The sequence below is a fragment of the Phyllobates terribilis genome, unplaced genomic scaffold (assembly GCF_046119375.1).
Source record: "Phyllobates terribilis strain yellow unplaced genomic scaffold, ASM4611937v1 Scaffold_1__5_contigs__length_1240528914, whole genome shotgun sequence".
Lineage (NCBI taxonomy): Eukaryota > Metazoa > Chordata > Amphibia > Anura > Dendrobatidae > Phyllobates > Phyllobates terribilis.
Window position 1 is genome coordinate 1,013,209,284 of NW_027362761.1, and position 25,771 is coordinate 1,013,235,054.

Here is a 25,771-nt window from a genome sequence, read left to right on the forward strand (position 1 = left end):
GATGCCTAGTCTGTAAGTTGATGCCTGAGTGTAAAGAAGAGTGCCATGGTCGAGATTACTGTGTGTGAGGGACTGATAAGTGGAAGTCAGAAGTAAGGCTGCAGAAGTGTGCAAAGTGCCAAACAGGCTACTGCAGGTAATTGCTGTCAAAAGAGATGCCTGAGAGTTGCTGTGTCAAGCACCATGCATGCTAAACTGCACACTGCTAAAGTGCTGTTGAGGAAATTGCCAAAAGAATGTTGTAAGCCAAAACCAGGACCAGGTGAAAAATGCAGAAGTGGTGACGTGTTTCTATTATACTTTTCCTCTGATTGTTCCACTCCTGGTTTTGGCTTCCAAATACTGATGTAAAATACTGACCAAATACTGAACGTGTGAATGTGGTCTAAGGGTGACTATATTCTATTTAGAAGCAGCACACCACAACCTAACCACCCCGTACACACCTGAAGTGATGCAAATGTAATCACGTTATGGCAGCAGTTCAGCGAGACTCAGGTGGCACATGCTGGTGCCAGGTGACTGCCCTATATCCTCGATTAATAAGATCTTGCAAGTCATGTTTTCCTGTACTCTGTTACCCAGACACTGTATTTGAATGAACATGATTATTGCTAACCTGATAAGAGATATCACGTCTTCTTACATATTGTACATATCACAGTGCTGCTAGGAATAGAAACTATTCTCTTTGACTTAAAGTTGGAGAAATGAAACTCTGTTTTCTTTTACCCCACCTCCTAATGAGCACATTAGACACAACTGCTGGCAATAAAACTTGGCTGAGTGAGGAAGACTTGTCAGTTTCCGGTTTGCAGCTGATTCTACTCGGATAGTACAGTAAGTACAATATTTTATATAATACGCTATTTGTGCAAATGTCAAAAGCTGATTACCAGGGGGCTTATTAGCAAGGTTAGTTGGGATGAGCTTACTCCACGGCTGCAATAATCACCAAAGAACGATTCATATCAAATAAATGAGTGGATCGTTTTAGCAGCTCTCTGCTCTGGCTAATGGAGGGGTATCCAGAACATGAGACCCTTATATGATTTTATTATATCTTAATGGGGCAAATGGGAACCTAGAGAACTGGCAGAATTGTGAGAGATTGTAGGTACCAATTTTGCACAGAAAATCTACAACAAGTATAGTATAAAACATGTAAAAAAGATTTGCAAAACTCTGTTTACATATAGTGGATTTTAACAAAACTGGTGAAATACCAAAATACATTAAATAAAAATTCCTCCAGGTTTCCCTCCCTTTACCTTAACGAGGTTTCGTGGTCTTATATAAATGATGCTTAATCACTGTATAAATTAATAGATGTAGTCGTATAGAAATCCAGTAAGAAAAATGTTATAACGCTGTCACTTTCTTGAGCCATTTTTAAAACCACAAGAAGTTTCACATATAAGAGAATTTAAATGTGTCTGCGTGCCTTTTTCATTTTTCTCACGTGTGAATGGATCTAATTATGTGAACATTCTTCTGCTTTGATAAATTACACAACATTTTCTGAAAAAACAAGGCAGACCAATAGATGCAAATAAAAGCAAAATGTAGTTTTATTCATGTTATTCAACGTTGCAACCAATCTTAGTCAAGAAACGTATTTGCTTGATTAAGACCTTATAGGGATTGCTTGAAATGCTGAAAATATAACTGTGCTTTCAGATAACTTTTCAGAATAAGCTGTCATGTGTGTGTTTATATGAGGAGTAACACTATTTCTGTCAATTATATGACTCGTATCCTGCATTTTTGGCATTTTTAGCGTTTTTCCCATCTCCACTAGAAGCCTCAGCAGTTTGTCTTTGTCTTTCTCTGCTCCTGTCTCCCTTTAGCTTTTCTCCCTCCCCTTTTCATAGACTTACAAAGGCAGATGCCGTAGATGGTTTGTCTACTGTTTAAATCATTTTAGTCATCTACACTTGCAAGTCACATAGGTTGTGGACTATTGAAATATTTTTGTAAATGCTGCTTCACTTTAGGGGAAGCGTCTACCTTACTCAAAGAATGCACAAGTTCACTAAAATACTCATACATTGGGGAAATAGTACTGGTTCTATCATAGCGCAATAGAGGGGGAAGGCGTATTGTAGTGCTTCTCACAGAACTCTCCATAGCAAAGACTGAATCATTATGTAAAGCAAGGAATGTGGCTTCAGAAAAGAAGACTGGCAGTAACCGTAGTCAAAATTTCAGTTTAAACTAGAGGTTTCTTAAAATAAGGATATACAGTAAAACTTAATCTGTCAGCAGGTTTTTGCTATGTTAACTGAGGACAGCATGAGGTAGGGGTTAAAACACTGAACTCAAAGATGTGTCACATGTCTGTTTGTATGGTGTTTATTTAAGGCGAAATCAGACGACCAGCTGTATAACACGGACAAAGATTGATTGCATCGCAATGCTCGGCAGGCGTCTCTCCGCACCCAAGCTTGAAAGCATGTATTTCTATGCAGCTGTCACGCTCTGGTCAGTAGAGCTGACGGCCAGTCCGAGCATTGCGATGCGATCGTCATCCGTCTTATACGGCCGTCTCACTGTGCCCTGAGACTGAAGCTTTAATTATCTTGTGGTTAACATTGCTGTGACTAGCTGGCCATGCGCTTGCAAATCCTACTCTGCCCCTTCCTGTGATAAGCATCTCATTGTCTATGGACTTTGTACACAGAGAGCCTGGTGTGGGCGGGGGCAGCTTTCTCAGCTCTGCTGTATTGCTAAATCTAAAAGCTCTGATTGTGTCAGAATAATAAACTAAGTCAGGGTTCCCCAACTCCAGTCCTCAAGGCCCACCAACAGCTCATGTTTTCACCAACAGCTCATTCCATCACCTGCACAGGCAATAATTCCATCACCTGGGAAATACTAAGGAAATACTAAAAACATGACCTGTTGGTGGCTCATGAGGACTGGAGTTGAGGAACACTGAACTAAATGATACATCATTGGATTCGGGGTCTCTTTTCCTACATCAGGCTGCTCTGAAATGAGGTAGCAAAAACCTGCTGACAGATTCCCTTTAAAAATCAGAAGGTAGATAATTTGTCGAAATAGAAAACAATGTATTTATTTTTATTTAGAATTGAACATTAACAGTGAAATTATTGAAATTTTAAAGTGTGAGCCTCTTGATTAACTAGCTACGGTTTTCTTCATCTGGGGCAAAAGTTCCATATTTACATAACTATTTATTTGTTTAATTAGTTTGTTTTATACTATTGTGGTTGCGGTTAGCAGATAACACATGATCTGTGTCTTTCCCGCTGCCCCTACAGCATATACTAATCACTGATGACAGTAATATAATAACGACAGTCATGAGATCATGGAAAAAACGAAAACAAAAAATGGCCATGACTTGAAGGGGTTAAGGCTTTTTCTTTTGGGTTAATACACAGAGAGAGGATTAAGCAAAATGTTACAGAACTAAAGTCTCCATGTAACAACTAGGTCCTGATAATGAGACTGTGTGAAGTAGAGAAAACAAAGTACGGTAAGGGTATGTGTACATGATCAGTGTTCACTGCGAATTGGACGCAGCGCAAGTGCGGTGTGTGCAATCCGCAGCAGCCAGGTGTTACAGCATAGTGGATGGGATTTATACAAATGCGTCTGCGGCACACCCGCGGAAACTGACATGCGGAGTGTCTTTCCAGACCGCAGCATGTCAATTTCTCCGGTGGGTCCGCATGCGGGCTTTTCCCATAGGCCTAATCTCTATGGGGAAAGTCTGCATGTGAGAAAAAAAAAGAGGCATCATTTGCATAATGAGCGGAAGTTGGAGGCGGCTTCTCCGCAGCCTTGGGGCCGCAGCCGGCTCCGGATAGTCTGCACAAACCCTAATAGGTGCGGCACATTAATGATGATGATCCATATACTGGAGAAATGCATTGAGGGATAAGGACATTATAATGCAACATGACAGTGTGAATGACATCTTAAGACAATAAGTCTCTTTTTCTTTTAGGCGTGCTCATATATACCCTTCCTAGACTAGGATGAACTCTGTCTAGACTAGTATGTATTGTTAATTATCTAGTAGGGCCTAATAGGGCAAGAGAGGGTGAGCCGCCGTGGAGCGGGGGCACCAAATCCCATTATCTTAGAGTGCCAACCCCCGCTGTTAGGCAGGAACAGCCTAGTGTCTATCTTAGGGAAAACACACGCTGTCATTTGTGACATGACCGGGGGTTATTTATTTGTACATGTATACCTGGAAATATATCACCACTGATTAATATCAGCAAAAAAAAATCTTTTTTGGATGCACCATTTTTTGATATGGACTGTTGATACTGACTACACTGTGTTCCAAATTATTATGCAAATAATATTTTCTCAGATTTTCCCAAATTACCTATATGAATTGCAGTCATTGTAATTTTCCAGTCAAATAACTATTAGAGTACAATTGAAAGGTTTTTGTACAAACTGCCTATGATAACAGTATATTTTTAAAAAAATAAAAAACTCAAACTGCACTCAAAATGCATGTTCCAAATTATTATGCACAGCAGAGTTTTCAACCTTTTCATTTTAATAAAGAACAAAAAAATGGTCATTTTTCAAATTATAAGCATTAGCAGGTTATTACAAACTGAAATCAAACAGTTTTCAACTCAAAACTTTATTCTAGGTGATGTTACATTTGCACACAGGACCCCTTGTTCGAAAGGAGCTTCTGAACTCTCTCGTCCATTGAATTTGTCAGGTTTTGGATGGTTTCTGCTTCAATTGTTTTGCATGAGGACAGAATACCCTCCCAGAGCTGTTGCTTAGATGTGAACTGCCTCCCGCCATCATAGACACTCCTTTTGATGATGCTCCAGAGGTTCTCAATGGGGTTGAGGTCAGGGGAGCACGAGTGCCACACCATAAGTTTGTCCCCTTTTATGCCCATAGCAGCCAGAGATGCAGATGTGTTATGTGCAGCATGAGACGGGGCATTATCATGCATGAAAATGATCTTGCTGCGGAATACACGGTTCTTCTTCTTGAACCATGGAAGGAAGTGCTGTTTGAGAAACTCAACATACATTATGGAGTTCATCTTTACCCCTTCAGGGATCCTAAAAGGGCCGACAATCTCTCTCCCCATGATTCCAGCCCAAAACATTACTCCACCTCCTCCTTGTTAGCGCCGTAGCCGTGTTTGCATGGGGTGTCCATCAACCAGCCATCCTCCACTCCATCCATCTGGACCATCGAGATCATTTCATGCATGATAATGCCCCGTCTCATGCTGCACATAACACATCTGCAAGTTTATCCCCTTTTATGCCCATAGCAGCCAGAGATGCAGATGTGTTATGTGCAGCATGAGACGGGGCATTATCATGCATGAAATGATCTCGAACAAGGGGTCCTATGTGCAAATGTAACATCACCTAGAATAAAGTTTTGAGTTGAAAACTGTTTGATTCCAGTTTGTAATAACCTTTCAATTGTACTCTAATAGTTATTTGACTGGAAAATTACAATGACTGCAATTCATATAGGTAATTTGGGAAAATTAGAGAAAATATTATTTGCATAATAATCTGGAACACAGTGTATATATGTCACAGGTGTGTCAGAAGTGACAGACAGTCGCCCTGCAGTTGGTTGCAGGAGATCTCTACATTTGGCATTACAAACATCTTCTTAGAGGCTGTCTCTAGGACCCAGCAGCTACCTCCCTCTGGCTAATTAACTCCCTGGCCTTGGTATATAAATACCTGGTGTGTTCTAGAGGGAGGTCCTGGCGATATTCATTACTACCTGGGAAGACTTTAGCAAGAGCAGTACTTTGTCCTCTCTGGAGCTTGAGGACACGTGCGCATTTGTCTGGAGTAATCTAAAGCTAAGCTATTTCCCCCTGTTTATCCTTCCTAGTTGTCTACAGCGTTTAGTGGAGATCGACTAGTGCTCATCTCCTCCCTTCCCTAGCCTGAGCCAAGTGGCAGGGAAAGACAGAGCGAGGAACGCGTGCGGCGATTGGTGAAGAGCCAATACAGGGAAGTTAGGGGAGAAAGGGTGACGCTAGATCAACCTAGGAGGTCTCCACTCCCCCCCCCTTTCCCTAGAGTCTGGGCTCCCTTTCCCTCTTCCCTTTGTGTTGCACTACCTTCCCACACCTTGCGTTACAATATATGTATCAGTTGGTGATAGTTAATGTATCATCTCTCATTACTATCTTTAATACCAACTCTATATTGATCTTTTCCTTAACATCTATAGAAATTATGAGATTATTATATCCATGTGCGTAAAGGGAAAGTACATGTTTCAGTATATGACAATAACAACAGCCGTATTCGTTGATAATTCCCTATCAGTAACATGGATGACATGATCCACTATTAGGATCCATCAGATTAATACTTAGGGAAGTTACTGATACATACTTAGTGCTGATATTTAGACCATTTGCTGGTCTCTTTAAGCGATCTAATTAAGATAAGCTGAGAATTGCAATTCATTTGACATTCCTGTTACCAGAATCACTCTATATAGGAATCCAGGTAAAAATGAGTGTTTTCTTTCTGGATAAATAACTACATTTGTGTTGATCCAGTTGACTATTAAGTGATCTACATATTTATTGACTATATTAACCCACTTGACACATGGGTATCTTTGTCTGGGTGCTTTTTAATATATTAGAATAAAAATTTGTGTTTTTAAAAGGATTTTTTTACACTTGTTTATGCGGCAGATTAATAGTATAGTGGTAGGCACAATGAGATCAATGAGACTTGAATCCAAGAAAAATTGTCAGCACCAATTGCTTTAAAATCTTCCACATTTATTAACTTTCAATGTTAAAATCCGAATGACAGTAGTATAGTGCCTGCATTATTCAAATATCAGCAAGTACAGGATACATATGGAAGATTAGGCAACACGTTTTCGACCTCCACGATCCTTAGTCACTCACTACCTAAGGACTTAGGACAGTAGAGGTCAAAACGCGTTGAACAATATTTTATATTTATCCTGATTTTTTTTAAAAAAGTGTGATTACTTCTGTCTGGTTGTTGTGATGCCATTTCCCTGGTGAGAAATTGAAAGTGCCTGAAGTTTTCATCATACAAGACCTTAATTTTAACCTAAATGCTTTTGAATATAGGTATGGTCATTTAATTAAACAAAACTGACTGCCAAAAGTTTTACATATACTATTTATTGATCACAACATAGAGAGTAATTCACTGTTTACAATGCCATAACTTATCAACCCAATATTCAAATTGCACATAATAGATAAATGTGGCTAGGAACAAAAAGGGTAACACAGTTCCTGTACAAAGTGTATGAACAAGTGAATAGAGGTGGAGTACTCCTAGAACATTCAAACAACAAAAGAAATGGAGTAGCCATAAATCACCAAGTAGGATAAAAGCCAAAGTTTATTTAAAAACATCATTAAAAATGTTTTACAAACCAGTAAGCAAGAGGTCTTGAGAAAAGGAGGAACAAAAAGAAAAGTGAGGGAAGTCCACCCAAGTACACTATTAACCATGGGAAGATGTGGCAACAGGTAATGCTGATCCAGGTTAATATGGACACTTGCACAACACAATAAATGTCTAGTGTGTAATAGGTAATCTATGCAAAGATTTATGCAAGTTTAAAGGAAACTGTCACGTCCCCAGGTCCATGTTAGTGATTCAATGTGCATCACTAACATGCTTTTTCTGTGTTATAATCACTTGCTAAAATCACTTTATATACTTATAATCTTACTGGCTCATTCAGTCATAGGGGTGTTCTTTTCTGTAAGTAGTCATCCTGGTCACCGCCCACTCAATTTGAATCTTAATTCCACGCTTGCACACATTTAATCTGTTATCCAGCGTTCTCAGGGTGTTTGTCCCATTGCAAATGCGCAGGTAATGTGTCATGCCCTTGGGCATTGTGCCTGGAGTCCCCGTAAGTGATCGGTGACGTGCGGGTCGCTCACGCGTGCGCAATGAGACTGTGTTGAGTTCACAGCTTCACTGACTGTGCGCATGCGCAGGGGAGCCGCATGTCACCGCGCATGCGTGGGGACAACAGGCACAATGCGCAAGCGCATGACACATTACCTGCGCTTGTGCAATAGGTCACACACCCTGAGAATGCGGAATAACAGATTAATTTATGGGTAATCCCTACATTTTAAGGGAAACAACAATTTAGAACATAAAATTGAGAAATTCGATTGTAAAGGAGACACAAACACAGAGGAGGAGTACACACTAAACAAAAGGGAGGACACAGCGAATTAAAAACGTTGAGAGGTGCAAAGTAGGACACTGCGTGTTATGCAATATCAAACCCACAGCCAGATGTTACAGCCTAGTGGCTGGGATTTCTAGAAATCCCATGTCCACTATGCGTATCTAGGTATCTGCGGATCACCCGCGGAAACTGACATGCTGCACATCTTTCAGACCCACAGCATGTCAATTTCTCTTGCGGGTACGCATGTGGACTTTCCCCATAAACTAACCTCTGTGAGGAAAGTCCGCATGTGAAAAAAAAAATGGTGCTGCTCATTTGCATTATGAACGGAAGCCGCACTGCCATGCCGCAGCGTCGGGGCCGCAGGTGGCTCCTGACCGTCTGCACATACGATTAGTTGATATCAAGTTAGCTTCCCAAAAGAGGCATATAAAGCAGACATTGATAATAACAAGACGAGGACGCCCATGAAAGATATTAATATAATAAAGATGATTCCGTAATATCGCTGAGACTGTCATGTCCATATTGATTGTATAGTCCAAAGAAGGAATGGATCCACAGATGATTAAAAGGAAAAGGGCTCCAGCCAGTAGGGCTGAGGGACAACATCCATGTTCAATCAGATCATCAATGGACAAATAAATGAAAACTAAAAGCAAGACAAATGAAAAAAATATTATAATAAAATCCACATAAAAAAATTATTTGCAAGGATATACATAGAGAGGCCCATAAAAAGAGGACAATATCAGGAAAAGGAGTGAGAGAGTCATATGTCATAAAAATTGAAAAAAGCTGAGTTTCTCATTTAGGCCAGCAGGAGACATCAAAGTGACAATCCATTTGCATTCTCTTTGTGCGAGAATCTGTATCTCATTCCTGCCCCTGATACCACAATGGACTCTGTCAATACCCATAACCTTGAGGCCACGGGGATTGCAATCATGAAACGCCTTAGGCTATGTGCCCACGTAGCAGATTTGACACGAGCGTTTTTGCCTCTCTCTGGCAGAAAAAAACGCATGCAGATTCGCGTGACCATCAGCTGACTAAATGACGTCACCGCAGGTCCTGCCAGTACACCACGGGACGCCGAAGAGAGAGGTTCGCCGCCGGGAGGAGACTGGAGAGGTGAGTATAAAGGTTTTTTTTTTTTTTACTTTTTTATTTCTTTTCTTCACCACGTGGTAGCCGGGATGAGGAGGAGTTGTAGTCTCCTCTTCATCCTGGGTACCACACGCACCGCGATTACGCTGCAAATTCATGGCCATTGAATTTAATTGAAAGGCAGCAAATCCACATATACCTGCAGGTTTGCTGCGTTTCAATGTTCCTCAATGGCCACGAATTCGCAGAGTAATCGCAGTAGATATGGTCATGCTGTGTTTTGCAACGCAATGCGAATTCAGCACACTAATTAGCGCATCATGTGCACAGCACATCCGAATTCACATTGCTTTGCATTGCAGACAGTTTTACAAGCGTTTTCGCGGCCGTAAAAACGCCACAAAAACGCTACAAAAACGCTACGTGGGCACATGGCCTTAAAATGCTTAGGGATTGTTTTTAGTATAAACAAATTGAATGTGTCCTTGGCTAAAGAAATGTCCCTAATATGTTCACGAGTATGGACTTTTAGTTTAGCGTGAAGTTAGTCGGACATATATTTTTGGGCACGGACAAGTGGCATAATAAACTACGTTTATGGTATTACATGAAATGTAGTCCCTAATTTGGAATGACCTTGACCCATCAGATGATGTGAATGAAGTGTACTTGAAAAAATTAGGGCATGCCACACAACTGCCACATGGAAAGCAGCCCACCGTGTGACCAAAGTACAAAAAAGGTCCACTATGTTTTGGTGTATAGTGTGGCTCCTAACCAGAAAATCTTTCAGATTTTTGCTACGTCTTCGTATAATTCTGGGAGCTTGTGGCAGATGTGCCGCTAAAACATTGTCCACCTGTAATACTGACCAGTGTTTCAATAGAATTTTTTGTATCTGGTCCCATTGGCAATAGGACGTGGACACACAACAGGTCTCATGCCCCTACCTACCTCTGCTACGTGTTAACTATTCTGAAATCTGCATTGTATCTCCATGTTACTTGCAATGCTCTGCAGCTAATCACTGGTATATAGATCTCACTCCTCTGCTACGAGTTATCTATTCTGAAATCTGCATTGTATCTGCCCTCCAGGTCCCTCCCATCAGTTCCTGGTTCACTTTGCTGCCTGGCTTCCAAATTTTATATCCTGTGACATCCCCACTCTAATCATGGGAGATTTTAACATCTCAATTGGCGATTCTCTTTCCCCATCTGCCGCTCATCTTTTATCCCTAACTTCCTCCTTCGGCCTTTCACAGCTTGCTAATTCTCCTACAGATGAAGACAGGAACACATTGGACCTGATCTTCTCCCGGCTTTGCGCAGTACATGACTTTACTAACTCTCCCCTTCCACTCTCTGACCATAATCTTCTTTCATTCTCTGTCAAGAACTGTGAGGCTACTCAAGAAACCCCCACTTTCCACACTTATAGAAATATATGCGCCATTAACACTCAGAAATTTGTGAATAAGTTGCAATCATCATTGGCCCCAATCTCCTCCCTCTCATGTCCCGACTCTGCATTGAAGCATTATAACGAAATATTGCTATGTGCCCTGGATGAAGCCGCACCTCCTACACAAAGAACAATTCAGCATAGACGGCGACAACCCTGGCACACGCTTCAAACACGTCTTCTCCAGAGGTGCTCCAGGTGCGCTGAACGGCTGTGGAGAAAATCTAATCTGCCCAAACATTTCCTCCATTATAAATTTATGCTGAAAACATATAACTCTGCCCTTCACCTCTCCAAACAAACTTACTTTAACAATCTCATCATCTCACTTTCCAATAATCCTAAATTCCTCTTTGACACGTTTCATTCTCTCCTCAATCAAACAGCATAGGCCCCGACCACCGACCTCAACGCTGACGATCTGGCCAGTTATTTCAAAGAAAAAATTGACCATATCCGACAGGAAATTTTCTCTTAATCCCCAAACATTATGCATGCTCTCCCCCGCCACATTGTATCTTGCTCACTTTCTGACTTCGAACCAGTCACGGAAGATGAAGTGATCAGGCTCCTTGTGTATTCTCGCCCTACTACCTGCACCAGTGACCCTATTCCCTCGCATCTCCTTCAGTCCCTTTCTCCAGCTGTCACCACTCACCTAACTAAAATTTTCAACCTCTCCCTCTTATCTGGTATCTTTCCCTCTTCTTTTAAACACGCCAGCATACATCCATTACTTAAAAAACCATCCCTTTGACCAGAACTGCACGGGCAACTACAGACCTGTTTCCAATCTTCCATTTATCTCTAAACTCCTGGAACGCCTGGTCCATTCCCGTCTAATCCGCTATCTCTCAGACAACTCTCAGACCCTCTACAATCTGGTTTCCGCTCTTTACATTCTACTGAAACTGCCCTCACTAAAGTCTCTAATGATCTACTAACAGCTAAATCTAATGGTCACTACTCCCTGCTGATTCTCCTGGATCTCTCTGCAGCATTCGACACTGTGGATCACCAGCTCCTCCTCACTATGCTCCTCACTATTGGCCTCAAGGACACTGTTCTCTCCTGGTTCTCCTCCCATCTCTCTGACCGCTCCTTCTCTGTGTCTTTTGCCGGCTCCTCCTCATCTCTCCTTCCCCTTACTGTCGGGGTCCCTCAAGGATCAGTCCTAGGCCCCCTTCTTTTCTCCTTATACACCGCTCCTATTGGACAAACAATCAGCAGATTCGGTTTTCAGTACCATCTCTATGCTGATGACACCCAATTATACACCTCTGCTCCGGACATCACCCCTGCATTACTACAAAAGACCAGTGATTGTCTTTCTGCTGTGTCTAACATTATGTCCTCCCTCTGCCTAAAACTGAATCTGTCAAAAACTGAACTACTCGTATTTCCTTCCTCCACTAACCTACATGTGCCCGATATTGCCATTTCCATTTGTGGCTCAACCATTACTCCCCAGCAACAAGCCCGCTGTCTTGGGGTCATTTTTGATTCAGATCTTTCCTTCACTCCTCACATCAAATCACTCGCTCGTTCATGTCATCTACACTTCAAAATCATCTCAAGAATCAGGACATTTCTCACCTCTTACTGTAGCTCTTATTCATTCTCGTCTCGACTATTGCAACTCTCTACTTATCGGGCTCCCTCTTACTAAACTCTCCCCTCCCCAATCCATCCTTAACGCAGCAGCAAGGATCATATTCCTCGCCAACCGCTGCACCGATGCCTCTTCCCTGTGCCAGTCATTGCATTGGTTGCCCATCCAATATAGAGTTCAATTTAAACTTATCACGCTTACCCACAAAGCGCTCCATGCTTCAGTACCCCCCTACATCTTCTCCCTTGTCTCAGTCTACCACCCTACACATGCCCTCTGTTCTGCCAATGACTTAAAACTAAAATCCTTCATAATCCGAACTTCCCACTCCCGTCTCCAAGATTTCTCGCGTGCTGCGCCAATTCTTTGGAATGCACTACCCAGGACATTTTGATTAATTCCCAATACCCACAGTTTCAAGGGGACCCTAAAAACCCATTTCTTTAGACTGGCGTATCGTCTCAACACACTATCTGTCCGTCCCAGTTTTCCCCCATATTAAAATCTTCAATTTCAGGTTCATACCATCCATGTACTTAATAGCCTCGGTCAGGACTGTACACATACTGACTGGCGACCAGTCCATGTATTATTATTTATCCTATTTAGTATATCAAGGCTGCATTATACAATATATGTACACTTTACCTTTTGTGTCTCCCCCATTTCCTCATAGATTGTAAGCTTGCGAGCAGGGCCCTCACTCCTTTTGATTTCAGAAATGCTTATTCTGTACTAGATGGTGGCCCGATTCTAAAGCATCGGGTATTCTAGCATATGTCTCCCGACCCTCCTTTATAATGCCCCATGCAGGAAGTCACATACCCCGTATATAATACCCCATGCAGGATGTCACATCCCCAGTATATAATACCCCATGCAGGATGTCACATCCCCCGTATATAATACCCCATGCAGGATGTCACATCCCCCCTATATAATGCCCCATGCAGGAAGTCACATCCCACTATAGTGCCCCGTGCAGGATGTCACATCCCCCCTATATAATACCCCATGCAGGATGTCACCTCTCCCCCCATATAATGGCCCATGCAGGATGTCACCTCTCCCCCATATAATGCCCCATGCAGGATGTCACCTCTCCCCCCATATAACACCCCATGTAGGATGTCACCTCTCCCCCCATATAATGCCCCATGCAGGATGTCACCTCTCCCCCCATATAATGCCCCATGCAGGCTGTCACATCCCCCCTATATAATACCCCATGCAGGATGTCACCTCTCCCCCCATATAATGCCCCATGTAGGATGTCACCTCTCCCCCATATAATGTCCCATGTAGGATGTCACTTCTCCCCCATATAATGCCCCATGTAGGATGTCACCTCTCCCCCCATATAATGGCCCATGCAGGATGTCACCTCTCCCCCATATAATGCCCCATGTAGGATGTCACCTCTCCCCCATAAAATACCCCATGTAGGATGTCACCTCTCCCCCCATATAATGGCCCATGTAGGATGTCACCTCTCCCCCATATAATGCCCCATGTAGAATGTCACCTCTCCCCCATATAGTGCCCCATGCAGGATGTCACCTCTCCCCCATATAATGCCCCATGTAGGATGTTACCTCTCCCCCCATATAATGCCCCATGCAGGATGTCACCTCTCCCCCATATAATGCCCCATGTAGGATGTCACCTTTCCCCCCATATAATGGCCCATGCAGGATGTCACCTCTCCCCCCATATAATGCCCCATGCAGGCTGTCACATCCCCCCTATATAATACCCCATGCAGGATGTCCCATCCCCCCATAGTGCCCCATGCAGGTCCCCATGGCCCCATACAAAAAAAAAAAAATTCAATACTCACCTCACTGCTTCTCTGGACTCCAGCGTAGCCGGCATCTTCACGCTGTGCGCTGTGATCGGTCAGGAGAGAGCGCGGTGTAAAGACGTCACCGCGCCCTCTGACCTGAGACGTCACAGAGCTGCAGTGGAAGACACGGGAGCTGCTGCGCAGGCACGGGGAGGGGTAAGTATGACGCCGGGTGCCGGGGTCCTGATCGAGTGGGGGGAGGGACGGGAGGAGAGGAGAGGGGAGGGGAGAAGAGGGGAGGGGTAAGTATGACGCCGGGGTCCTGATCAAGCGGGGGGAGGGACGGGAGGAGAGGAGAGGGGAGGAGAGGAGAGGGGAGAGGAGGGGAGAGGAGGGGAGAGGAGGGGAGGGGTAAGTATAACGCCGGGGTCCTGATCGAGCGGGGGGAGGGACGGGAGGAGAAGAGAGGGGAGGGGAGAGGAGGGGAAAGGAGGGGAGAGGCGTCACACTTGTCCTCGGGAGATAAGCGGCTGTAGCCGCTGATCTTCCGACGATAGCCGCATGTAGGTCAGCGGCGCCTGCGGTCGGGGGACTTATGCTGCGAGCAGCCGGCTGCATCTCCCGGCTGCATCGCCGCTGACCTCCGTGCCTCACATGAGCCGCTAATGGCCGCCATGTTTTTCTGAAATGCCGCGTCGCTGATTGGCCGCGGCCAGACCAATCAGCGACCCGGGATTTCCAGGACAGACAGAAAGACAGACAGACAGAAAGACAGACAGACGGGATAAGACAATTATATAGATAGATTGTTTGTATAAGTCCCCCCTAAAATTGTAAAGTGCTGTGGAATATGTTGGCGCTATAAAAATAAAAAATTATTATTATTATATTATTATCATTCCACATGGGCAAAGGCGTGCGCTCGTCACCATGGAAAACCTGTCTCTCCCAAAAGCTGAGAAACAGGTTTGCATATGATGGAGCACACGCCGCGCCCATGGCAGTGCCTTGTTTCTGCAAGTAGAACCTATCTTTGACAACAAAATAATTGTGTGTCAAAGGGAATTCCAGTAATTCTATGATAAACTCACACCAATGGCCATCCCGGCTGGTCATCTCCAAATAGAAGCGGACCGCTGTCAGACCGTCCACGTGTCGTATAGATGTATAGAGAGATTATATATCTATCGCTACAAGAATCATGTCATTCTCTAGGTAAATCCCATTAACTTGTTCAATACATCAGTAGTGTTTCTGACATAGGAGGGCAAGGTCTTGACGATGGGTTTTAGATAAAAATCAATAAACTTACAGACCATATCGCACAGTTCCCCTATGCCAGAGACAATGGGACGCCCATGTGGGTTGGCAGGGTCTTTGTATACCTTCGGTAGGGGGTAAAAAGTGGGTATTTTAGGGTTCTTAGCCAAAAGGCCATCCAAAACTTTTTAGGTATGAGACTAGAGTCATAAACACCATATAGAATTTTGTCCAAAGATTGGAAAAATGTCTGAGTGGGATTATTGGGCAATAATTTATAGGCATCCTGAGTTTTCGGAATGCTTCCCTCTCATATTTGTCAGTTGGCCAAATAAACACGTTCCCACTCTTTATTACAATATCATCCAATGATTGGAGTTCTTTTAGGACCCTTTTTTATGATTATGTTAAATTGTCATTGGAGACCCCATCCAGAATTTTCTTAAGGTCCTCAATGACCAACTTACTAAAGATGTCAACTTGTGGGCATACAGACAAGGGGGGCAAAGTCAGAGAACATGGTATTACTGATCGAGGGAACATACCTTCAAACTCTGGCTGTTGTTCCTTAAGGAGATCCTCCAATGTTTCTATCGTCTGACATTCTGCCACGCTATTCATCCCCAAATTAGGCCCTTGTTGGTTGTGTAATTTTGTCAAAGCCAACTTTGACAAAAAATCTTTGTGGGACAACCATTTGCTTCCGGTTTACTAAAATCACCAGGAAAATGGTATCATAACAACGAGACAGAAGTAATCACTCTTTTAAAAAAAATTCAAAACTTTTGGTCGCTACTGTATGAATACTGCAGGCGCTATGCCACTGTCCAGGACCGGCGTCAGCACCCGGCATACCTGGGCAAGTGCCGGGGCTCTGGACCATCAGAGGAGCCCACTCACTGTCGAGACCCGGGCCGCTTCCCCGGCACCTGTTCAGGACTGCCGGTGCTGCTTGCGTGCCGGTACTTCACCAGACATGGTGGCGCGCAGTGCTCTGTGCGGCTATGGGCAAACTCTTCAAATATGTACATATGCCTGTATGTGTACGTATCTGTGTATATGTTTGTGTATGTGCGTGTCCGCATATTGTATGTGTGCTTATCTGTGTACCATGTGCATGTGTGTGCATGCTTGCATGTGTGCGCATGTCTGCGCACTGCGGATGTGTACGCATGTCTGCATACTGTGTGCTTGTGCATGTCTGCATACTGTGTGCTTATGCATGTCTGCGTACTCTGTGCTTGTGCATGTTTGCGTACTGTGTGTGTGCGTACATGTCTGTGCACAGTGTGTGTGCATGTCTGCGTTTTGTGTGTGCATGTCTGCGTTTTGTGTGTGCATGTCTATGTTCTGTGTGTGTGCATGTCTGTGTTCTGTGTGTGTGTGCAAGTCTGTATACTGTGTGTGTGCATGTCTGCATACTGTGTACATGTGTGCGTGCATGTCTGCGTACCGTGTGTGTTTGTCTGCGTACTGTGTGCGTGCATGCATTTCTGCGTACTGTGTGTGTGCATGTCTGTGTACCATGTGTGAGTGCATGTCTGCGTACTTTGTGCATGTGTGCGTGCATGTGTGCTTGCATGCCTGTGTACCATGTGTGTGCATGTCTGCGTACTGTGTGTGCATGTCTGCGTACTGTGTGTGTGCATACTGTATACGTATGCATGTTTGCATATGTGAAGGATGAGGGGACAGGCTGGGCCCTGTGTTGTATACCTATATTTCTCCACCGTATCTGTGCATCATGAATGGTGGGATGTTTTAAAGGGGCTACTGAGACTGTTTTGCCCGGGGCCCACGAAAACCTGGGCCGACCCTGCCACTGTCATTTGAATTTTAATATTGAAGATTAATAAATATGGAAGATTTTATAGCAGAGAGTGCTAGCGATTTTTCTTGGATTCAAATATCGTTGGGAAGAGTTATTTATGCCATGCACCAATTAGGTGAGCTGAATTAAATTATTTTCTGTTTCTAAAATGGGATCAATGCAGTGATGCAGAAGTACTGTTTGTCTAGGGCTTGTCCTGCAGTTTACAAGTACAAAAATAATGCAAAATCTTTACAAAAGACAAACAACTGCAGGGTGTCTAACACCAACCAAAAGAAAAAGGTTGTATTTTACCTTACACCTATAGCACCAACTGGAGACCAGCAGTCTTCAACACCAGAATCTCTTCAACAAACATCTTATGTTCCTTCAGTTTTCCTCTAACTGAAGTACACACATTGCTCACCTTCATATACCCAACGGTGGGTGAATCAGCCCAACACCTGGACAGACTAAAAGCTACAGAGGGAAACGGCAGTAAAGGAATGTCAGACCCGCTACCAATCCTGTCTATTAGTCCACAAAAATCTAGGCCCAAAGCATTTAGCAAACTGTACTTTGCTTATGATATCCAGGTTTTCTGGATACCTTATACCTCACCCATTTTTCTAGATGAGCTGTATACTTCCTGGAGCCTTGCATATTCAAGGAATCTTTGGGAATACCAGTCATCGTATCGCACGGGATAATGGCATGGAGATTTTAGCAGCAGAAAAAAAAGCAGCAAAAAAGCAACATGCTAACATAACCTTAGACTAATAGAACTCATCCCTAACTATGGTTGTTGGTTCTACCAGTCTAAAAGAAAAAAACAATAGTTTTGCAGGCACTTAGAATAAGCATTTCCTTTTCTCTCCAACAAACAAGGTAGGATAATATCTTTCAATATATTTACTTGATCATCCATAAGTCACCAAGAATCCCAGGATCATAGCCCATTGTATTTGAAGTACAAAACATATTGACTTTGAGGTTAATAAAACTACTCTCTCTTAGCTCTTGATATCAGTGGCCAAGAAGGTTCCCCTGGCTGTTGATTATGCTAGTGACAAAAACTGGGGACAGGAGGGAATGGGTAATTTAATTATGTGGATATAGTTTGCAAAAATTATAACTGCATTCACTGGTCATTTAGACCAGGTCATTTCAAAAACATGTGACGAAAGGTCCACCTTCAAGCGGGTGCTGAAATGGCTTCAGAAAAACAAATTACCAGTGTAAATAACACTTTTATTTGATAACAACAAAGGCAGAGGAAAATATCTCAAGGAAGGAATCATCAGAAAGGAAAAATCAGATGTAGTACATACGTGAAGTATATCCTGATGGTAGTGTTTAAAGACGGTGAAAGGTGATTATTATTATTAGTGATGAGCAAGCATACATGCAAGTACTCGGCACTCACCCGAGTCCCCTCCCTGGCTCGGGTCCCCTCCCTGCATGTTTGGCGCTCTTTACAGAGCAAATCAACATGCAGGGATTGCCTGCCACTCACTGTAATGCCGCAGCCATGTTGGTTGTGGCATTACAGTGATTGGCTGGCCGCACAGCGTCATCAGGTCTATATCAGACCTGGCGCTGCCGTGCTCGTCAATCTACTCCGCATTCAGACAGTGTAGGGAGAGGTGCTGCTGAGCTATGGAGAGATTTCCTTGCTTATTAGGTAGTATAGGTAGAACAGAAGTATATTACACATATCCATCTCAACAAACAGTCCTTCTGAGGACTAATCCATCTGCAGAGATATCAGGCAGGCAGTGTATATAGGCAGGAAGGCAATGTATATAGCAGACTGCAGTGCATATAGCACAAGAGGCTCCATTCCAGTTCTGTCTGCTGCTGCTGTTAGACATTTCTAGACTTAGACCCAGGTCTCAGGGTCCAGGAATAATTTTTTTTTGGATCTTAATCCTCATTATTTGCTTAAAAAGCTATCCAGAGAACACCGTTTATCTGCGCCATTTGCTTGTTGGCACTGCAGAATACAGCCAGGTTCTTTCCATATTACAGCGCTAAAAATCCAGCTATTTAAAACTGTGAATTGTCCGTCACACGGATCACATATAATTGCGCTGAAAATATTGCCATTTCTGGCCTCCATTGAAATTTTGTTGCAATGTGTCAGTGAAGCTATTGACACCAGTTTGCTGTTAAAAATAGTTACCTACAGGCTAGCTATATAAAACTGTGGTTTGTCCGTCACACGGATCATACATAATTGAGCTGAAAATATTGCCATTTCTGGCCTCCATTTAAATTTTGTAGCAGTGTGTCAGTGAACTGATTGACACGAGGTCTGTGCTGTTATAAATAGTTACCTACAGGCCAGCAATTTAAAACTGTGGTTTGTCCATCACACGGATCACATATAACTTAGCTCCAAATTTGTAGTGAGTGTGGAAGATATTGTCCTCCATTAAAAATGTGCAAGTCGCGTGGCAAGGGACGTGGAACTGGACGCAATGGTGATGGTGCATGCTGAGGCCGTGGGCAAGCTGAAATTGTGCCACAACAAACACCCACATCTTCTCGCCTGACCTTCCTGTTCCAATTCCTAGGGGACTGCACCACACCACTATTGGACCCAGAGCAGTGTCAAAAGGTTGCTGGTTGGATAGCGGATAATGCTTCCAGTCACTTTGCCACCACCACCACTACCCTGTCTTTCACACGGTCAAGTCTCAGTAGCCGTGAGTCTGGACTGCATATTCCTCACCTTGATCCTCCTTCCTACCACCATGCCGAATGCCCGGAGACAACTGATCCCACACTTGGACAAAAGCTGTTCACTTTTCCATTTATAGATTTGGGCCTCTCACCCGGTCCACTTGAAGCGGGGCAAGAGGAGATCGCATGTAGCGATGCCCAAATATTTGAGCAGCCACGGTCACACGAAGGTGACGGTGGGAAACTGTCACAAGAGGTGGACAACGATGAGACACAATTGCCAGAAAGTCAGGAGGAGGACCAGGGTGCGGAAGTGGAAGACGAGGTGGTGGATGATATAGTAACTGACCCAACCTGGCAGGAGGACATGCAGAGCGAGGATAGCAGAATACAGGGGGAGGGATGCAGAGCACCCCAACAGGCAGGAAGAAGCAGTGTGGTGGCCGCAGACAGAAGGCAGGCAAACGTTCCCCGTAACACCAACACAAAGGAAGTTGCCAGTACAACTGTTAGGTCTTCGCGAGTCTGGTTGTTTTTTAAAGACTCTGCCAATAACCCCAAAAAGGCCATTTGCACCACCTGCCAGGCCAGCATCAGCAGGGTGGCAAAACTACCAGCCTGACCACCACCATCATGATCAGGCACATGGCAGCAAAGCACCCGACTTTGTGGGCCGAACCCCAGGGTCCAGAAACAGTGTCTGCGGGTGGCACCACTGCTTCTTCCACTGTTGTGCATGCAAGCCAATCCCCTGTCCATGGTGCATGCGAAGATGCCTCCTGCCCTGCACCTGTTGTTGCACACTCTCAAGTAGCATCAGGTAGCACGCCCTTGTTCCAGCGCAGCGTTCAGTTGTCCATACCCCAGTCCTTGGAATGCAAGCCCAAATACGCAGCCAATGCCCCACAGACCACATTACAAAATTACCACATTTCGCGACTGCTTGCGCTCGAAATGTTGCCTTTTAGGCTCGTGGAGACGGAAGCATTCCGCAACCTGATGGCGGCAGCCATCCCTCGGTACTCGGTCCCCAGCCGCCACTATTTCTCCCAGTGTGCCATCCCCGCATTACACAAGCACGTGTCCCAAAACATAAGCCGTGCCCTCAACAACGCAGTTACCTGGAAAGTCCACCTAACCATGGACACGTGGACAAGAGCTTGTGGGCAGGGACGGTACATCTCGTTGACGGCACACTGGGTTAACATAGTGGAAGCCGGGACCCAGTCGGACCTTGGGACGGAACACGTCCTCCCAATGAATTGCGGGCCCTAGGTCAATCAGGGTTGCCCCCACAGTCTACAGCTCCTGCACCTCATCCTCCTCCTCTTCTTCAGCCTCCATCTCCGAAATAACCACATCAGTCACAAGCTGGAAGCACTGCCTCGGCCAAGCGGCAACAGGCTGAGCTGAAGCTAATATGCTTAGGTGACAAATCGCACAATGCTGAAGAGTTGTGGACAGCTCTGAAAGAGCAGGCAGATCTGTGGCTCACACCTCTGAACCTACAGCCAGGCATGGTCGTGTGTGACAGTGGCCGGAATCTGGTGGTGGCTCTGAGGCGAGGCGAGCTCACACACGTGCCATGCCTGGCCCATGTGCTTAACCTCGTGGTTCAGAGGTTTCTCAAATCCTACCCAGAGCTGCCGGATCTGCTTGTTAAAGTCCGCCGCCTGTGTGCCCATTTTAGAAAGTCACCTATAGTTTCTGCCGCCCTTGCCGTGTTTCAGCAGCGTTTGCAGCTTCCAGCTCACAGACTGGTGTGTGATGTCCCCACACATTGGAACTCTACCCTTCAGATGTTGGGAAGGATTTGTGAGCAGAAGAGGGCAGTTGTTGAGTACCAGAATCAACATGGCCGTCGGTATTCAGTTCAGACTCCACACATAAGACCTCAGGAGTGGACATGGATGTCAGACATATGTACTATCCTCCAAAACTTTGAGGACTCCACCAAGATGGTGAGCGGCGATGCCGCCATAATTAGCGTCACCATCAAGCTTCTCTATCTTCTGAAATGCTCTCTGCTCACAATCAAAGAGGATGCATTGCAGGCGGAGTACGATGAGATGGAGCAAGGAACCATGTGATTACACACAGCCCAGCCTCATCTCATCCCAACGTGGATTGGGTGACAATGAGGAAGAGGAGGAGGAAGAACAGGAGCTAGTTTCATGCTCTATAGACGGTACTACCTGCACAACTGTCATACCGTCTGTTCAGTGTGGAAGGCCTGAGGACAGAGAGGAGGAGAGCATGGTCAGTCGTCCTCTTGGTGAGGACACGGAAGTCTTGCCTGTTAGCAGTCTGGCACGCATGGCTGAGTTTATGTTACGCTGCCTTTCCCATGACTCTCACGTTCTCAAAATTTTGGGTGACAGTCATTACTGGTTGGTGACACTCCTAGACCCACATTACAAGGAGAACTTTCTGTCTCTTATTCCTGAGACTGACAGGTCTACAAAAATGGGGCAGTACCAGAAGGCCCTTGTTGCGGAACTATTAAAAAAATTCCCATCTGAAAACGCTGGCAGCAGAGGTCACAGTTCGTTGGACAACCAAGGACTGCAGGCGAGAGAGACACAACTCCAATCAAGCACAGGCAGGGGAACACTGTCAAAGTTCTGGGAGAATTTTCTCAGCCCCTCCCATCGCACAGGCCCTGAGGCGCACGGTACTCTCACAAGGAGTGCAAAGCTTGGGAAGATGCTGAGGGAGTACCTTGCTGACCGTACCAACCTCCGCCGTGATTCCTCTGTGCCTTATAATTATTGGGTATCCAAGCTGGACATGTTGAATGAACTGGCTCTTACGCCTTGGAGATCCTGGCTTGCCCTGCCGTTTTATCAGAGCGGATTTTTAGTGCCACTGGTGGAATTATAACTGATAAGCGCATCCGCCTGTCAACTGAAAATGCTGACAGGCTGACTCTTATAAAAATGGGGTTGGATTGAGCCAGACTTTTCAACACCACCGAATGATAGCAGCGTAACATAAACTCAAATCCAGTGTCTTTTTTTGGGAGGTGCATCCCCATGCACCTCTTCACACTAGAGCTATTTGCTCTTGTCCTCCTCCTTGTCCTCATCCTCATCCTCCACCATCATATCACCAGGGTGACCGTGGTCCGTGATGCAGCACCCACATAATTTTTTTAAAGGGTGTTTAAAATTTTTTTTTTATACAGTATGTTCATGTATACCCCCCAGGGGTAAATGTTTTTCAGCCCATACACTTCGTGCATGGGCATTACAAGTATAGGAGACCCGCTTCTTTCTAATGGGAACATTTTTTTATGAGGCCCCCCTCCACGTCTTTTCCAAGGTACATTGGAGTGCCTCTCAATTTTTGTCAGCCATTGCATTCACTGCATAGGCTCACACTATGGGAGACCCACTTCCTAATAATGGGAACCTTTCTTCATGAGGATCTCTACGTCTCTTCCAAGAGGCATTGGAGTACCTCCCAATTTTTGGCAACCCTTGCATTCACTGCATAGGCAAACACAATGGGAGATCCACTTCCTAATAATGGGAACATTGTTTTTAGGAGGCCCTCTGACCTCCACGTCTCTTCCAAGGGGTATTGGAGTGCCTCCAAATTTTTGGCAACCCTTGCATTCACTGCATAGGCAAACACAATGGGAGACCCACTTCCTAATAATGGGAACATTTTTTTTCAGGAGGCCCTCCTCTACATCTCTTTCAAGGGGCATTGGAGTAGGTCCAAATTTTTGGCAGCCCTTGCATTCTCTGCATAAGCAAACAGTATGGGAGACCCACTTCCTAATAATGGGAACATCGTTTTCAGGAGATTACCCTGGAAAGAATGTTCCTTAACATATTTCCCAGGAAAATCCATTTTGGTTTCATTTTTGTATGTTTTATTGTGAGTCCGTAAAAGTGGCGTAATACCTCTGACAACATTGTTTACAGCAGTGACCTGGGAGTCAGACATGCTTCCAAGGGTCTTCCCCATGCTGGTCCCGTGCCATTTGAGCACTGTTCCTATCGATTTGGGCAATTTTTAAGCCCTCTGCAGACCGCTGTGGGGAGCCGCCGGAAAAATTCTCGAGTTTCCCATAGACTTACTTTGGGCTCGTTGCTCAGGTCGAGCACCTGAGTATTCCAATGTGCTTGACCCGAGCAATGAGCACCCGAGCATTTTAGTGCTCGCCCATCACTAATTTTTATTATTATTTATTATTATAGTGCCATTTATTCCATGGCGCTTTACATGTGACAGGGATATACATAGCACAAACAATTACAATAAATTTTGAACAATACAAGTCGGCGACTGGTACAGCAGGAGCGAGGACCCTGCCCGCGAGGGCTCACAATCTACAGGGGATGGGTGAGGATACAGTAGGTGAGGGTACAGCTGGTCGTGCAGCGGTATGGTGGAGCTGTGGTTACTGCAGGTTGTAGGCTTGTCAGAAGAGGTGGGTCTTCAGGTTCCTTTTGAAGGTTTCCACGGTAGGTGAGAGTCTGATGTGTTGGGGTAGAGCGTTCCAGAGTAGGGGGGATGGACGGGAGAAATCTTGTATACGATTGTTGGAAGAGAAGATAAGAGGGGAGTAGAGAAGGAGATTTTGTCAGGATCGGAGGTTGAGTGTAGGTAAGTATTGGGAGACTAGGTCACCGATATATGGAGGAGACAGGTTGTGGATGGCTTTGTATGCCAATGTTAGGGTTTTGAACTGGAGTCTCTGAGCAATGGGGAGCCAGTGAAGGGATTGACAAAGAGGAGAGGCCGGGGAATAACGGGGGGCAGGTGGATTAGTAAGGAAGCAGAGTTTAGGATAGATTGGAGGGGTGCGAGTGTGTTAGAAGGGAGGACACAGAGCAGGAGGTTGCAGTAGTCGAGGCGGGAGATGATGAGGGCGTGCACTAGTGTTTTTGCAGATTCGTGGTTGAGGAATGTGTGGATCTGGGAGATATTTTTGAGTTGGAGTCGGCAGGAAGAGTAAAGGGCTTGGATATGTGGTTTGAAGGAGAGATTAGAGTCCAGGGTTACCCCGAGGCAGCGAGCTTGTGGAGCTGGGGAGAGTAAGCAGCCATTGACTTTGATAGATAGGTCAGTTGGGGGGGTTGAGTGAAGCGGTGGAAAGATGATGAATTCAGTTTTATCCATGTTATGTTTTAGAAATCTGTCAGAGAAGAAGGATGAAATAACAGACAGACATTGTGAGATTTTGGTTAGTAGAGAGGAGATATCGGGTCCAGAGAGGTAGATCTGTGTGTCATCTGCATAGAGGTGATACTGAAAGCCATGGGACTCTATGAGCTGTCCCTGGCCGAAGGTATAGATGGAGCAGAGCAGGGGTCCTAGGACTGAACCTTGGGGAACACCGACAGATAGGGGGTGAGATGAGGAGGTGGTGGCTGAGTGGGAGATGCTGAATGTCCTGTCTGTTAAATATGAGGAGATCCAAGATAGGGCCAAGTCTTTGATGCCAATAGATGAGAGAGTCTGTAGTAAGAGGGAGTGGTCCACTGTGTCAAAGGCAGATGACAGGTCCAGGAGGAGAAGGACAGATTAGTGTCACTTGGATTTTGCAGTGAGTAGGTCGTTGGTGACTTTAGTCACGGCAGTTTCAGTGGAATGGTGCGGTCGGAAGCCAGATTGTAAGCGGTCAAAGAGGGAGCAGGAGCAGAGGTGGGAGGACAGTTCAGAATGGACGTGCTATTCCAGTAGTTTTGAGGCGTAAGGGAGAAGTGATATGGGGCAATAGCTAGTCAAAGAGGATGGGTCAAGGGATGGCTTTTTGAGGATGGGTATGATCGAGGCATGTTTGAAGCATGAGGGGAAGACACCT

The 25,771-nt window shown here is 44.9% G+C and overlaps 1 protein-coding gene and 1 long non-coding RNA gene across 5 annotated transcripts in view; one reads left to right on the plus strand and one right to left on the minus strand.

The window, feature by feature from the left end:
* Window positions 1-507: 507 nt before the first annotated feature.
* Window positions 508-25,771, plus strand: part of LOC141157210 (probable ATP-dependent RNA helicase DDX60) — a 1,123,923-nt gene continuing 1,098,659 nt past the window's right edge. For 2 of the 4 annotated variants that reach the window (XM_073644203.1, XM_073644220.1), the window contains exon 1: window positions 509-840. The gene's annotated coding sequence lies outside the window, so the exon portion shown is untranslated. Of the gene's footprint in view, window positions 841-25,771 lie in introns of all 4 variants that reach the window. The other 2 variants (XM_073644228.1, XM_073644212.1) reach the window with 2 other exon arrangements.
* The window catches only part of LOC141157231 (uncharacterized), a 152,070-nt gene continuing 133,684 nt past the window's right edge, over window positions 7,386-25,771 (minus strand). Inside the window, exon 4 of the long non-coding RNA XR_012247770.1 lies at window positions 7,386-8,872. This is a non-coding gene — a long non-coding RNA (uncharacterized lncRNA). The remainder of the gene's footprint in view (window positions 8,873-25,771) is intronic.